The sequence below is a fragment of the Schistocerca cancellata genome, chromosome 5 (assembly GCF_023864275.1).
Source record: "Schistocerca cancellata isolate TAMUIC-IGC-003103 chromosome 5, iqSchCanc2.1, whole genome shotgun sequence".
Taxonomy (NCBI): domain Eukaryota; kingdom Metazoa; phylum Arthropoda; class Insecta; order Orthoptera; family Acrididae; genus Schistocerca; species Schistocerca cancellata.
The window spans coordinates 90,836,354-90,851,296 of record NC_064630.1 but is presented as its reverse complement, the minus strand read 5'-3'; positions in this window follow the sequence as shown (position 1 = coordinate 90,851,296).

Sequence of the window (14,943 nt, the reverse complement as noted above, 5' to 3'; positions counted from 1 at the left end):
TTGTAAATAACTATGTACAGTTTATGGCAAGAAAGAAATGTTTAAGCCTTCTCTAATCTCCCTCTCGTCTTTTTGTGAAAGTGGGAGTTTTGGTGCCTTTTTATTTTTTCGGAAAATTGTACATGATCCCTAATTAGTGTATTAGATGACAAAATCACTTCCAATCTGAAAATCAGATAGTCTTACGTTTCATCAACACAACAACTTAAGCTCATTATACGCTTATTTGTTAAATGTTCCCTTATAATAAAGCTTACTTGGATTCGTCATTTCCTCAATCAACTGATCTGGTCTGGAATGCCGTAGTTCATTTGCGGCTGACTTTTCCTGGTAATTTTATTTGCTGTTAGCGCTTAACACAGGTTCTACAGAGCTTATGTTGACACTCCACAGTAAAGCTGATTCGTGTACAGTAAACAACCAACTGCAAACACAAACTGTCGATTACGGAAATGATTAAATTCAAGTAGTACTGTCTACCAACAAGGTCCTAAGTAGGATACAAATGAGATGCTGAGAGCCATCAAGGCCAAAAGCACAATGTCTTTGAAACCTTATATTTAAATGATTATCAGAGAAAGCAGTGAGACAGCTTTTCGTGAATATTCAGATATACGTACAATGTGGGCCTACTGCACAGATAAACCTGACCCACCATAAGATCAACAAATGTCAGAATCATGAACGAGTAAATGCTACACAGTCGACGATGATGTTCTTTATCGTCCTCAGTGCCTCAAATGGGTTACTCTAGGATAAAATCCAAAACTTAATGTACTTTATCTCATTGAGGATAACACAAAATAGGTTTTTCTACCGTTGTAACTACAACATACACTGATGTTCGATCTAATTTCACTCTATGGATAGTGAATTTGCATATCTGTAAAGTGTGCTGCAGCCTAGCGGGATTTATGTAAACGAACTTAGATAAAAGTCTGCTGCACTATGCTAGCATGTGGTGGCATCGACATAAACTTGTACGTGAGTGGATTACAGCTAGCAGTGCACGCAATGAACCGAGCACATTGTTTATCAAATCCGCATGCACACATATCAAAATATGTTTTGCATGACTTCGGTTCCGAGAGTTGCGGAACCTGTGCAGCAAATTGGAATAGAGATCAACATAAACATTATTTCCGCCCTTCTTTTGCTTATGAAAACCACACAATGCATGGTGTACCAACATACACCTGGACCTTCAGAGGTGGTGGTCCAGATTGCTGTACACACCGGTACCACATGGCTCTAGGCACTATGGGAGTTAACATCGGAGGTCATCAGTCTCCTAGAACTCAGAACTACTTAAACCTAACCAAGGACATCACACGCATCCATGCCCGAGGCAGGATTCCAACCTGCGACCGTAGCAGCAGCGCGGTTCCGCAGTGAAGCGCCTAGAACCGCTCGGCCACACATCGGCCGGCACACCGGTACCTCTAATACCCAGTACCAAGTCATTTTGCACTGATACATGCCTATATTCGTCGTGGCATACTATCCACAAGTTCATCAAGGCGCAGTCGGTCCAGTGTGTGTCACTCCTCAGCGGCGATTCGGCGTAGATACCTCAGAGTGGTTGGTGGGCCACGTCGTCCATATACAGCAATTTTCAATCTACTCCAGGCATGTTCGATAGGGTTCACGTCTGTAGAACATGCTGGCCACTCTAGTCGAGCGATGTCGTCATCCTGAAGGAAGTCATTCACAACATGTGCACGATGGGGGTGCAAAGTTTCGTCCATGGAGACGAATACCTCGCCAATATGCTGCCGATATGATTGAACTATCGGTCGGAGGATGATATTAACGTATCGTACAGCCATTACGGCGCCTTCCATGACCACTAGCGGCGTACATAATGTCACCTCAAAACAGCAGGGAACCTACACCGTGCTGCACTCGCTGGACAGCGTGTCCAGGGCGTTCAGCCTGACCGGGTTGCCTCCAAACACGTGTCCAACGATCGTCAGGTTGAAGGAATATGCGACTCTCATCAGTGAAGAGAACGTGACGCCAATCCTGAGCGGTCCATTCGGCATGTTGTTGGGCTCGTCTGTGCCGCGCAGCATGGTGTCGTGGTTGCAGAGATGGACCTCTCCATGGACGTCGGGAGTGAAGTCGGCATCATACAGCCTATTGCGGACAGTCTGAGTCGTAACACGACGTCCTGTGGCTGCACGAAAAGCGTTACTCAACATGGTGGCTTTGCTGTAAGGGTTTGTCCGAGCCATAATCCGTAGGTAGCGGTGATCCGCTGCAGTAGTAGCCCTTGGACGGCCTGAGCGTGGCATGTCATAGACAGTTCCTGTAGACCTCTGTATCTCCTCCATGTCCGAACATCGCTTTGGTTCACTCCGAGACGCCTGGACATTTCCCTTCTTGAGAGCCCTTCGTGGCACAAAGTAACAATGCGGACGCGATCGAACAGCGGTATTGACCGTCTAGGCATGGCTGAAATAGACAACAGGAGCTGTGTACTTCTTTCCTGGTGGCATTACTGGAACTGATCGGCTGTCGGACTCAGTCCGTGTAATAGGCGGTGCTCATGCATGGTTTTTTACATCTCTGAGCGGGTTTAGTGACATCTCTGAACTGTCAAAGGAACTGTATCTGTTTTACAATATCCACACTCGACGTCTATCTTCATGATTTTTGGGAACCGGGGTGATGCAAAACTATTTTTGATGTGTGTACTCTTCTCAGTGAATTGTAGAAAATGCATCCTCTACGTTTCAACCTTTGTCTAGTGTGCACCCCGCAATTGGAAACTGTTTCTTAGGTGTGCGAACTCCCCATAGATTGTGAACTTGGAAGTGCCAGTGTGTTCCCAGAGTTCGTGTCAATAGTCATGGTGTTTTGGCTCGGGCAAGTGAATTTGACCGGAACTAGCAGCTGCCGGCACTGCGGCTTGGTTACAGTCGTGATGGACACATCCCTGTGCCAGTGCTGATGCTGCTTCTTAGGCTGTGGGCGTGGCGCGTGAATTGTACATGGCTCATTTGCGAGAATTGGTATATTGGCCACAGATTTAACTTGGTGCTTGCTGTATTACACTTATCTATAATTCTGAACCACAGCAGTGGTTACTGTGGTGTCACCGCCAGACACCACACTTGCTAGGTGGTAGCTTTAAATCGGCCGCGGTCCATTAGTACATGTCGGACCCGCGTGTCGCCACAGTCAGTAATCGCAGACCGAGCGCCACCACACGGCAGGTCTAGAAAGACGGACTAGCACTCGCCCCAGTTGTACAACGACTTTGCTAGCGACTACACTGACGAAGCCTTTCTCTCATTTGCCGAGAGACAGCTAGAATAGCCTTCAGCTAAGTTCATGGCTACGACCTAGCAAGGCGCCATTAACCTTATCTGGAGAGAGTCTCACTTGTATAACCAAGAGCGATGGAATAAAGTTAAGTATAACATCAGCTACGTACTTTTCATTATAGCATTCCGTACGTATCCTGTTCCAGACTTCACGCCAGTCGGCGTGTGTGTACGCGTGCCTTTCGGTTACCCGTCACTGTGGACTGGCTGTCTTGTCAGTCCACTACAGTTACGAAGTGTTATATAACTTTTCTGTCTTTAATTTAAACAAGTACTTCTGCTGTTATTAATTATATGTGACACGTTATGTGGTATATAACGTTGTCTACTGATTTTTAAGTTTTATAAATGTTACGCTGAGTTAGAAAGCTTAAAATCTGAGCTAGGAGGGTCTTGTTTAAAGATAAATTCTTATGCACATGCTGTACGCTTTACGTATTTTCTGTTCGTTCACTAGCGTGTCCTCCTTTTTCTTTAAAAGATTCCGAGTCTAGAGAGTGTTATTGACATATGAACTAATTAAATCATGTGGACTGAATGAATTTAATCGCCACAAATGTGAAAGCTTAGTGGGTGTAGGAATTATAACATTTGTTCCTTTATTTCAGATGTGCTGTAGACATCCTGAATTTTAAATCCTCTCTGCCTCGGTAATGTTAAGTTACTTTGATGCCCATTGTTTGCAGTTCTTAATGCCCTGAGCATTACTTGATTTAATTCCGTTTCGCTTGTTTTACCTGTGTTGGCGCTGACCTTATAACCTCTTTTCATGTCATTCAACTGCTCTCCCAAGCACTATGCTGTTTGTAACGGAACTGCAATATCACCGCCAGAAGTCAAAGTTTTTACTCTTTCTCCCTGAACTGTAATTCCTTCTGTGGATTTCTTCTTAGCTTTCTTTTATAGTCGCGTGTAGCACAGATTGAATAACATCCGAGGGAGGTTACAACTCCGTCTCACTCCGTTACCAACCAATGTTTCCCTTTGATGATCTGCGACTCTTATAATCACAGTCTGCTTTCTGTCCAAGCTTTAGATAGCTTTCTCGCTGCCTGCATTTTCCCCTGTGTGAGACAGGCGATATACCCTCGGGATTCAAGAAGAATATAACAACCAATGTTTCCCTTTCATGATCTGCGACTCTTGTATTCGGCATCTGCTTTCCGTCCAAGCTTTAGATAACTTTCTCGCTGCCTGCATTGTCCCCTGTGTGAAAAATACGATGTAGAGGAAAGGTTCCTAATATGAGACACACTTTTGTAAACCCATTGGAAGACCTAAAAGTACGTGCAATTCTATTTTTATGATGATAATAATATCTTGCATTATTTAATTTTATCATACAATTATCGTATTTCCAATAATAAACAATCTTTCAGAGTAATTATTAAATCTTCACAAAGAAGGCATTTCGTAGAAATGAGATCAAGGTTGCCTAATATGAGACAGTAATAATATTTTGCTTTAATTATTTTATTACAGAATAATGACATATGAATATACAATTTTTACATGTTCATTCATTTATGTTATCCTTCACTTATTGCCCGCATCTCGTGGTCGTGCGGTAGCGTTCTCGCTTCCCACGCCCGGGTTCCCGGGTTCGATTCCCGGCGGGGTCAGGGATTTTCTCTGCCTCGTGATGGCTGGGTGTTGTGTGCTGTCCTTAGGTTAGTTAGGTTTAAGTAGTTCTAAGTTCTAGGGGAATTATGACCACAGCAGTTGAGTCCCATAGTGCTCAGAGCCATTTTTTTGAACCTTCACTTATTTCACGAGAGCTGCATCAAACCAGCCTCAGGACTGAAGACCACAACAACAACACTTATTTCACACTACTTAGCTTTATATTAATGACATCTGGGACAAACAAAATTGTCTTCTGTGACACCGCAATCTTCATGAGCCCAGAGATAACATTTCGTACACTGTGCCCATTTCTCCCCGTGTTTGTCTTCAGAAAAGCGCCCAGTAGAAACAGACGCTCTGCGTCATCGTCATCACTGCTGTCTGAATCCCCACTGTCATCAAGATGGACATCGGATGTCGAGTCACTAGACGATTCTTCAGCTTTAGGTCTACGATTTGAAGATTTTCCACTCTTCTCCCCAAATAACCTTCTGGCTGCTTTCTTGGCTTCAGCCTCTGATTTCTTCTGTTTAGATTCTTGCAATTGCTTCACATAAGGAGTTGAAGTTAGTAACGCAGCAGAGCACGGACGCGATGTTTGACCTTTATGACTATCTCCAGGTGGTTTTTCGATATGTGGGAGAGGTCTGATGTCTGCCGGGCTGACAGCTTGACCATCACCGTCAGTAGTTTCATTTTAGTTTTTGGCATCTCTTTCTTGAAGAGCGCCAGCATTGCGATGAACTGAAAGTTCATGTTCCCTAAAGATGTTTCTGTTGCATAGGATGAGACCTGTTTTTCTGAGGGCATTCGCAGATGCTTCCATTGTTGCTGTTCGGCTGTAAGCTGCCGAAATAACCTGGCTATTAATAATGGGGTGATAACACGACCTTGGTTACTTGCCAACCACGTTTCTATCTCTTGGGCATAGAAGGTTTTCAAAGGCCCCATACATCCGACGTCAAGTGGCTGCATTTTATGCGTTGAGTGAGGTGGCAAACATACAATATGAACATTGTTTTCACGTGCTTTATCTTTGTGTGGGAATAATGCCCATCAAGAATCAAAATGCCAGGGTCATTTGAAGATGGCTTTACATGACTCACAAAATGATCAAACCACTGAGTGACAATGTGAGTTTGTATCCAGCCACTTGGACGAAAAGCTGATATTGATCCTGCAGGTTCACCGTCCATCAATTCCTGCTTGATATTCTTCCTTGGGAAGTCGATTAGTGGTGGAACATAAGTGCCAGCTGCGTTCATACACGTCACAACTGTGATGAGATTTCCCCTTTCTGCTGAAGACAAGGCAGCTACTTGTCTCTTCCCTTTCATAGCAATAACCTTGCTGCGTTTGTGTTGCACATACGTCACCCCAGTTTCGTCAACGTTGAAGACTCGGTGCGGGTTATGTTTGACTTTAGATAGCACAGATTCGTAAATATCAAAAAATCTCCCCACAGTTTCTGGAGTGAAAGCTTTCACTCTTGTTCCTGCAAGACCCTGAGGAGTTCTCATTGATAAAATGGGATGTCTCTTAAGGAAAGCTCGGAGCCATTTCTTTCCTGCTGAAGCGTTTTCTGAATTGAATGGATTCTTCAGCCTATTCCTGACAACTAACTGGACGGCCATGCTTCGTATGTCCTTAAATTTAATAGCATAAAATCGCTCTTCCATTGCAAGGCAGTATTTCCCTAGTTCATCTTCCAGTTGAGATGAGAGAACAGGCCTTCTGCCAGGATTAACACCAACCAGCTTCTCGGGTGTACGAGTTTTAACCTTCACATACCTTTCCAAGCTACGTTTTGGTACAGCAAAAACTTTTGAGGCTTTTAAGTACCCCATCTCGCCATTTCTCACACATGTAATGGCACAAACCTTGGTGTCTTTATCCTACGTTTTCCTTTAGATGCCAATGCCATCTACAAAGAATAAATACAATAATCAGACATACTTCTTAAAGGACTTCAACTTCTATATGAATGGAGTACTTTGAATTTGGGGTAATATCGATCAACGTATGAGAAAAATACTACCTTACAGGAAAGTTCCTGAAAACATTCCAATTTCTGATCATAAGACTAGTCAAACTGATCCCTGTTTAGAATAATTTCATCGAATTAAAATAAACGCAGTTGCCAAAATTTTACTACAATAAATGATAAAATATTGATATCTCATGATAGTATAGTGTAAATTACAGGGCTATTACAAATGATTGAAGCGATTTCATAAATTCACTGTAGCTCCATTCATTGACATACGGTCACGACACACTACAGATACGTAGAAAAACTCATAAAGTTTAGTTCCGCTGAAGCCGCACTTCAGGTTTCTGCCGCCAGAGCGCTCGAGAACGCAGTGAGACAAAATAGCGACAGGAGCTGAGAAAGCGTATGTCGTGCTTGAAATGCACTCACATCAGTCAGTCATAACAGTGCAACGACACTTCAGGACGAAGTTCAACAAAGATCCACGAACTGCTAACTCCATTCGGCGATGGTATGCGCAGTTTAAAGCTTCTGGATGCCTCTGTAAGGGGAAATCAACGGGTCGGTCTGCAGTGAGCGAAGAAACGGTTGAACGCGTGTGGGCAAGTTTCACTTGTGGCCACGCGGAAGTCGACGAATAAAGCAAGCAGGGAGCTAAACGTACCACAGCCGACGGTTTGAAAAATCTTACGGAAAAGGCTAAAGCAGAAGCCTTACCGTTTACAATTGCTACAAGCTCTGACACCCGATGACAAAGTCAAACGCTTTGAATTTTCGGCACGGTTGCAACAGCTCATGGAAGAGGATGCGTTCAGTGCGAAACTTGTTTTCAGTGATGAAGCAACATTTTTCCTTAATGGTGAAGTGAACAGACACAATGTGTGAATCTGGGTGGTAGAGAATCCTCACGCATTCGTGCAGCAAATTCGCAATTCATCAAAAGTTAACGTGTTTTGTGCAATCTCACGGTTTAAAGTTTACGGCCCCTTTTTTTCTGCGAAAAAAACGTTACAGGACACGTGTATCTGGACATGCTGGAAAATTGGCTCATGCCACAACTGAAGACCGACAGCGCCGACTTCATCTTTCACCAGGGTGATGTTCGGCATTTCTTAAACGGGAGATTGGAAAACCGATGGATCGGTCGTGGTGGAGATCATGATCAGCAATTCATGTCATGGCCTCCAAGCTCTCCCGACTTAACCCCATGCGATTTCTTTCTGTGGGGTTATGTGAAAGATTCAGTGTTTAAACCTCCTCTACCAAGAAACGTGCCAGAACTGCGAGCTCGCATCAACGATGCTTTCGAACTCATTGATGGGGACATGCTGCGCCGAGCGTGGGAGGAACTTGATTATCGGCTTGATGTCTGCCGAATCACTAAAGGGGCACATATCGAACATTTGTGAATGCCTAAAAAAACTTTTTGAGTTTTTGTATGTGTGTGCAAAGCATTGTGAAAATATCTCAAATATTAAAGTTATTGTAGAGCTGTGACATCGCTTCAATCATTTGTAATAACCCTGTACATATAACAAATCGTTCCCAAAGTAGTTCCCCCAAGATGCGATAGGTATCGTAATATGCGACACTGTCGCGTATTTGGATCCAGATAGTATCGCATATTAGGAATTTCGCCACCTACAAATGAATCACGCACTTGCTAACAACGTTCTTTGGAAAATGAACCTAATTGTCAATAATTAAAGGTAATACCGTCACAAATTACAGCAATAAAAGAGTGCAGTAATATCCAGTCAGCTTTAAGCTGAAATATTGTCTTAACACCGCAGTCGCAAAAACTCCAACCACAAGAAAGTTTGTATTAACCTCTACGTAATGTGTCCGGCTCAACTATGGCGCCGTACTCGCTGTGTCGTCGTCTGTCACGCAATAGACGTGTTTAAGAAACTCTCCACCAGAGTGCAACCCCTAACATGAGCACAGTTGGGGTGCCTCATATTAGGGAACCATCGCATAATAGGCAGCTTTCCTCTACCCTCGGATATAACAACTTCAATGCCAAAGAAAGCGGCTCACCGGTGTGAATATTACCGAACTATTTGTTTAGTAACTCATGATTGCAAAATACTAACACGAATTTTTTACAGAAGAATGTAAAAACCGATAGAAGCCGACCTCTGGGAAGATCATTTTTGATTCCTGAGAAATAAAGGAACACTTGAGGCAATTCTGACCTACGACTTGTCTTAGAAGACATGTTAAGGAGAGGCAGACATATGTTAATAGCGTTTATAGACGTAGAGAAAGGTGACTGAAATATTGCCTTTAAAATTCAGAAGGTAGCAGGGGTAAAATAAAGTGAGAGGAAATATATTTGGAACCTGTACAGGAATTAGACTGCAGTTATAAGAGTCGAAGGGCATGAAAGGGGAAGCAGTGGCTGAGGCGGGAATGAGACAGGATTGTAACCTATGCCTGTTGTTCAATCTGTACACAGAGCAAGCAATAAAGGGAACCAAAGAAAAATTTGCAGTAGGAACTTCATGGAGAAGAAATAAGAACCATGATGTTTGTATTGAGATTGTATTTCTGTCCTGTATAGAAAAGGATTTGGAAGACCAGCTGAATTGGATGAAAGGAGGATATAAGATGAACATCAACAAAAGCAAAGCAAGGATAATGGAACGGACAATGGAACGTAGTCGTCTTAAATCAGGTGATGCAGAGGGAATTGTAATAGGAAACAAGACACTTACTATATGGTCAGCAAAATAACTAATGATAGCCAAAATAGAGAGGGTGTAAAATGTAGACTGACGATGGCAAGAAAAGCGTTCTTGAAGAATAGAAATTTGCTATCGAATACAGATTCAAGTGTCAAGAAGTCTTTTCACAAGGTATTCGTATTGAGTGTAGCTACGTATGTAAGTAGAACAGGGACGATATAGAGTTTAGACAAGAAGACAACCGAAGCTTTTGAAATGTGGTTCTACAGAAGAGTACTGCAGATTAGATGGTAATGAATGTGTACTGAGCAGAATTGGAAGGAAAAGATTTTTGTACACAACCTGACTAGAAGAGGGAATAGGTTGACAGGTAACATTCTGAGACATGAAGGGACAACCAGTTTATTACTGGAAGGAAGTGTGAATGGTAAAATTCATTGAGGGAGACACAGAGATGAATACAGTAAGCATAGTCAGAGGACTGTAGATCGCAGAACCTGTTCGTAGATAAAGGATAGAGTAAGATGCAGAGCTGCTTCAAACCAGTTTTGGGACTGAAGACAACAACAACAGCTTTAGCCCTGAAACTTCAGAAATTCGAAGAGTATATTCTAGTTAACATTGTGAAAACTTGTCTGTGAATCGACAAGGCCGTTCATTAACCTGTCTAGCCTAAAATTATTAAACTTTCCGTTTAATACTGGTCGATCAAGACTGTCAGCGTTTAACAGCTCCCATATCAGTCAGTATATTTGCTTGTGTCAGATAGACGTTAGCTGACGGAGACATAAAGCAACGTACAGCTCATGTTCTTCCTCCCTCCGTCCCATTCCTCTCTTTCCAGTGCCTGAATCACTGCGGAATATACGATGTGTAAACCTTTTCAGCGAGTCAGATTTAAAACCCCGACTGCGGCCGCGGCTGACAGAGGAACGTATGTCGGCTGTCACCGGCAGGCGGCGGCGCCTAATGCGCGTGGCGCGTTACTCAGCGTTAGCAGATAAGGACGCGGCGGCGCCATCACGCCCCCCTGTGAACCTCGGTCGCGTCTCTGCTCGGGGCGTCGCGTTTTTTCTCCCTCTCGTCCTCCACCCCGACGCCTCGGGTAATCAGCGCGAGACGTAGCACTGCTATCGTTCTTCATAACGCGTGACGTAATGAGGTCACAGCAGGTGCGTCCTCTGCCTCCTCTCTGAGGCCCTCTGGAGCTGGCGATAGGAGTACCTCGTCACTGACGCGCGTGTAGCCAACGCTGTTTGTAGTCGTTATGAAGATCACCACGTTGTATGTCCTTTTTTAGTTGCTATCCGTTTTTGCATTGGGCTATTATATACTACTTTCACTTGCCACTGTTTTCCTATACAACTACGTATGAGAGAAACAGGTACTGAAAGTTACCTCTATGTATGGCAGTGAACATTTCTTCATATTGCAACCACTACTTCGTCAAAATTCAGCAGACGAAATATTTTCTGATACAACAGTACCCTGACATGATCGATATCACTGAAGCAGGAAATTCTCTGGGCGCAAGTCGCTTAGATACACTACCGGCCATTCAAATTGCTACACCAAGAAGAAACGCAGATGATAAAGGGGTATTCATTGGACAAATATATTATACTAGAACTGACATGTGATTACATTTTAACGCAATTTCGGTGCATAGATCCTGAGAAATCAGTACCCAGAACAACCAACCCTACCCGTAATAATGGCCTTGATACGCCTGGGCATTGAGTCAAACAGAGCTTGGATAGCGTGTACAGTTACAGCTGCCCATGGAGCTTCAACACGATACCGCACTTCATCAAGAGTAGTGACTGGTGTATTGTGACGAGCCAGTTGCCACCACTGACCAGTCGTTTTCAATTGGTCAGAGATTTGGAGAATGTGCTCGCCAAGGCAACAGTCGAACATTTTATGTATCCAGAAAGGCCCGTACAGGACTTGCAACATGCGGTCGTGCATTATCCTGCTGAAATGTAGTGTTTCGCAGGGAGAGAATGAAGGGTAGTGCCACGGGTCGTAACACGTCTGAAATGTAACGTCCACTGTTCAAAGTGCCGTCAATGCGAACAAGAGGTGACCGAGGCGTGTAACCAGTGGCACCCCATACCATCACGCCGGGTGATACGCCAGTATGGCGGAGACGAATACACGCTTTCAATGTGCGTTCACCGCGATGTCGCCAAACATGGACGCGACCATCATGATGCTGTAAACAGAACCTGGATTCATCCGAAAAAATGACGTTTTGCCATTCGTGCACCATCATTCGTCCTTGAGTATACCATAGCAGCCGCTACTGTCTGTGACGCAGCGTCAAGGGTAACCGCAACCATGGTCTCCGAGCTGATAGTCCACGCTGCTGCAAACGTCGTCGAACTGTTCGTGCAGATGGTTGTTGTCTTGCAAACGTCCACATCTGTTGACTCAGGGATCGAGTCGCGGCTGCACGATCCGTTACAGCCATACGGATAAGATGCCTGCCATGTCGACTGCTTGTGATACCACGCCGTTGGGATCCAGCACGGCGTTCCGTATTACCCTCCTGAACCCACCGATTCCATATTCTGCTAACAGTCATTGGATCTCGACCAACGCGAGCAGCAATATCGCGACACGATAAACCGCAATCGCTATGGCTACAATCCGACCTTTATCAACGTCGGAAACGTGATGGTACACATTTCTCCTCCTCACAGAAGGCATTACAACAACGTTTCACCAGACAACGCCTGTCAACTGGTGTTTGTGTATGAGAAATCGGTTGGAAACTTTCCTCATGTCAGCACGTTGTAGGTGTCGCCACCCTCGCCAGCCATGTGTGAATGCTCTGAAAAGCTAATTTTTGCATATCACAGCATCGTCTTCCTGTTGGTTAAATTTCGCGTCTGTAGCACATCATCTTCGTGGTGTAGCAATTTTAATGGCCAGTAGTGTAATATTTTGTTTCCTTGAGTTGGTTTGCGAATTTGCCTGGAATTAATGCTGATTTAGCTGTTTCTGCTGTGAACCGGGCGTTTCTGGTCTCCGAGAAAGAGAAAAGAGAGAGAGAGAGAGAGAGAGAGAGAGAGAGAGAGAAAGAGAGAGAGGGAGAGAGAAAGAGAGAGAGGAGCTATTCAAGATGCACTACAGTACTGTACTACAAGCTATGGGCAATGAAATTTCTATTACTCTTATGTTGCTCGGAGGGCTGTTGATCGTTTCTGTTATATGTACTGTTTTCTTCAGGCAATTATCAGCAGTGGATATATGTTTCAGGAAACTCATGACACTTGGCTGCTTTAGAACAGTTTATTTATTTGCTACGGCTTTCGGTCAACGACTATCGTGTGGGACTGGAACCAACGTCAGAAAACAAATATGACATCAAGACGTCAATGTGCAAAACGTCAAAAAGTTTTGACACATAGAACATGACTTGTAAAAAATACCCTATTGAAAGTCAGATTTCATTCATGCTGAACCACAAAATCTCATTACCACTCAATTTCGTGAATAATAATACAGGAGAACAATAATTTTCTCACACCTACGTCATGTATACAGAGCAGGTAAATGGACATATGTAGTCTGTAGAGAGCATGAGTAGCCAAAGTACTTGTAGCCTGAACGTTAACACCACAAAGATGTCCAATCGATATAAAACGTGACATACAAAGATAATTTTAAGATAAAAGACAACCAAAACTACAGTTGCGGTACACTAATAAGTAATATTTGTACAAAAATCAGAGGTATCAATTATAAAAGGTATGCTTCTTCCGCACCATATATATATATACACATCTCAATGTGTTGTCTGTTTAATAGGCGTTACATGTCAATAACGTAAATAATGTAACCAGTTACAAAAATCTTTGAAACCTGACTAAAACAGAAGTCGAGGTACAATGTATAATTCAATGGATCATATGTTGCAACACAGGGACACAGGAACAAATAATTGGGATACTGGGAACTTTAATTTAATTATCGAATGAGGTGATGAATCTGTAAATACAAAACTAAATTGTGTTAATTAAAATACCTGGAGAACTAATTTGCAATTTAATTTCGTGAACCAGAAATTCATTTTTAAAGTATGCTTTAATCTGACTTGTGTTTCGGCTGACTGAAACAGTAAGGATTGAATTTCTTGTTATGATAGTACTGAAGGGCGATATGTTTTAATTGTAAAAACCATATAAAGGCAAAGATCGTACAAAATATTTTTTTATTCAAGACAACCGGTTGGCTTGAATAAAAAGCATTTTGTGTGATCTATGCTTTCGAATGGTTTTTACAATGAAAAGGTAAGGTATTCTAAATTTGTGGTATGAATAGAAACAGTAACCGTCAGTGTTTCTTCAGAAGAAATCAAGGACGATCTGGCACTGTTCTGAACTCAGGAGATTACGCTGTTTTCAGGGTATATGGAAAAAGTACACGGTTATTTAGATTCTATGCATGTAAAAATTTTATTTAGAAGGCAACAGCTATGTTGGTACGTTCGGAAAGAATCGAAGCCGAATAAACAAATTCATTTTTTGGCCAAGGAGATGTTCATAAGTACGACTTCAATTTTCAAATACCTGATTATTTTTAGGGTTCCGTAGCTCACTCGATAAGTACGAAATCCTTACGGGATCACTTTGTTGTCGGTCTGCCTGTGTGTCCGACTTTTAAAAACCCATTTTCTCAGGAACGGGTAGACGTATAGAGCTGACATTTATCACGCTTACTTAAGTTTACGGTTTCTTCTCGGAGTAAAAAGTTGAAGATTCTAAGTCAGTGCTGTCAGAAGATACGGCAATTTATGTCACATATTTCTGATGCTCGCAAACACACTCATCGAAACCATAGGGTACTTCCTGTTGGTCTAAAAATATGAAATTCGCCAAGAAGCAAGGTTTCACAGTGTAAGTAAACGAAAAAAACCGAGAAGTGTTAATTTATAATTATATCACACGAAAAAAATTCTTTTTAGTCATTTCTTCTCCGACTGCCTACCAGTCCGTGTGTTAACGCCGCTTTCTCTGAGGAACAGGCAGACTTTTTGAGTTGAAATTTATGTCAAGCAGTAAAATCTATGGTCCTATGGCTGTGCAAAAATCTTCAGCCCCTAAGACAATGTAACCAAAGGTACCTCCATTTACGTCAAATATTTTGATACAAAATTTAGGGGGAAGTAAGTTTCGCAGTACAGGTAAAGGAAAAAAATCAGACAGTAGTTAATTTGTAATTATATCACGCGAAAAAATATATTTCCTTTACTGGCTATCCGAATTCAAACTTAAAATTGAAACATACTTCG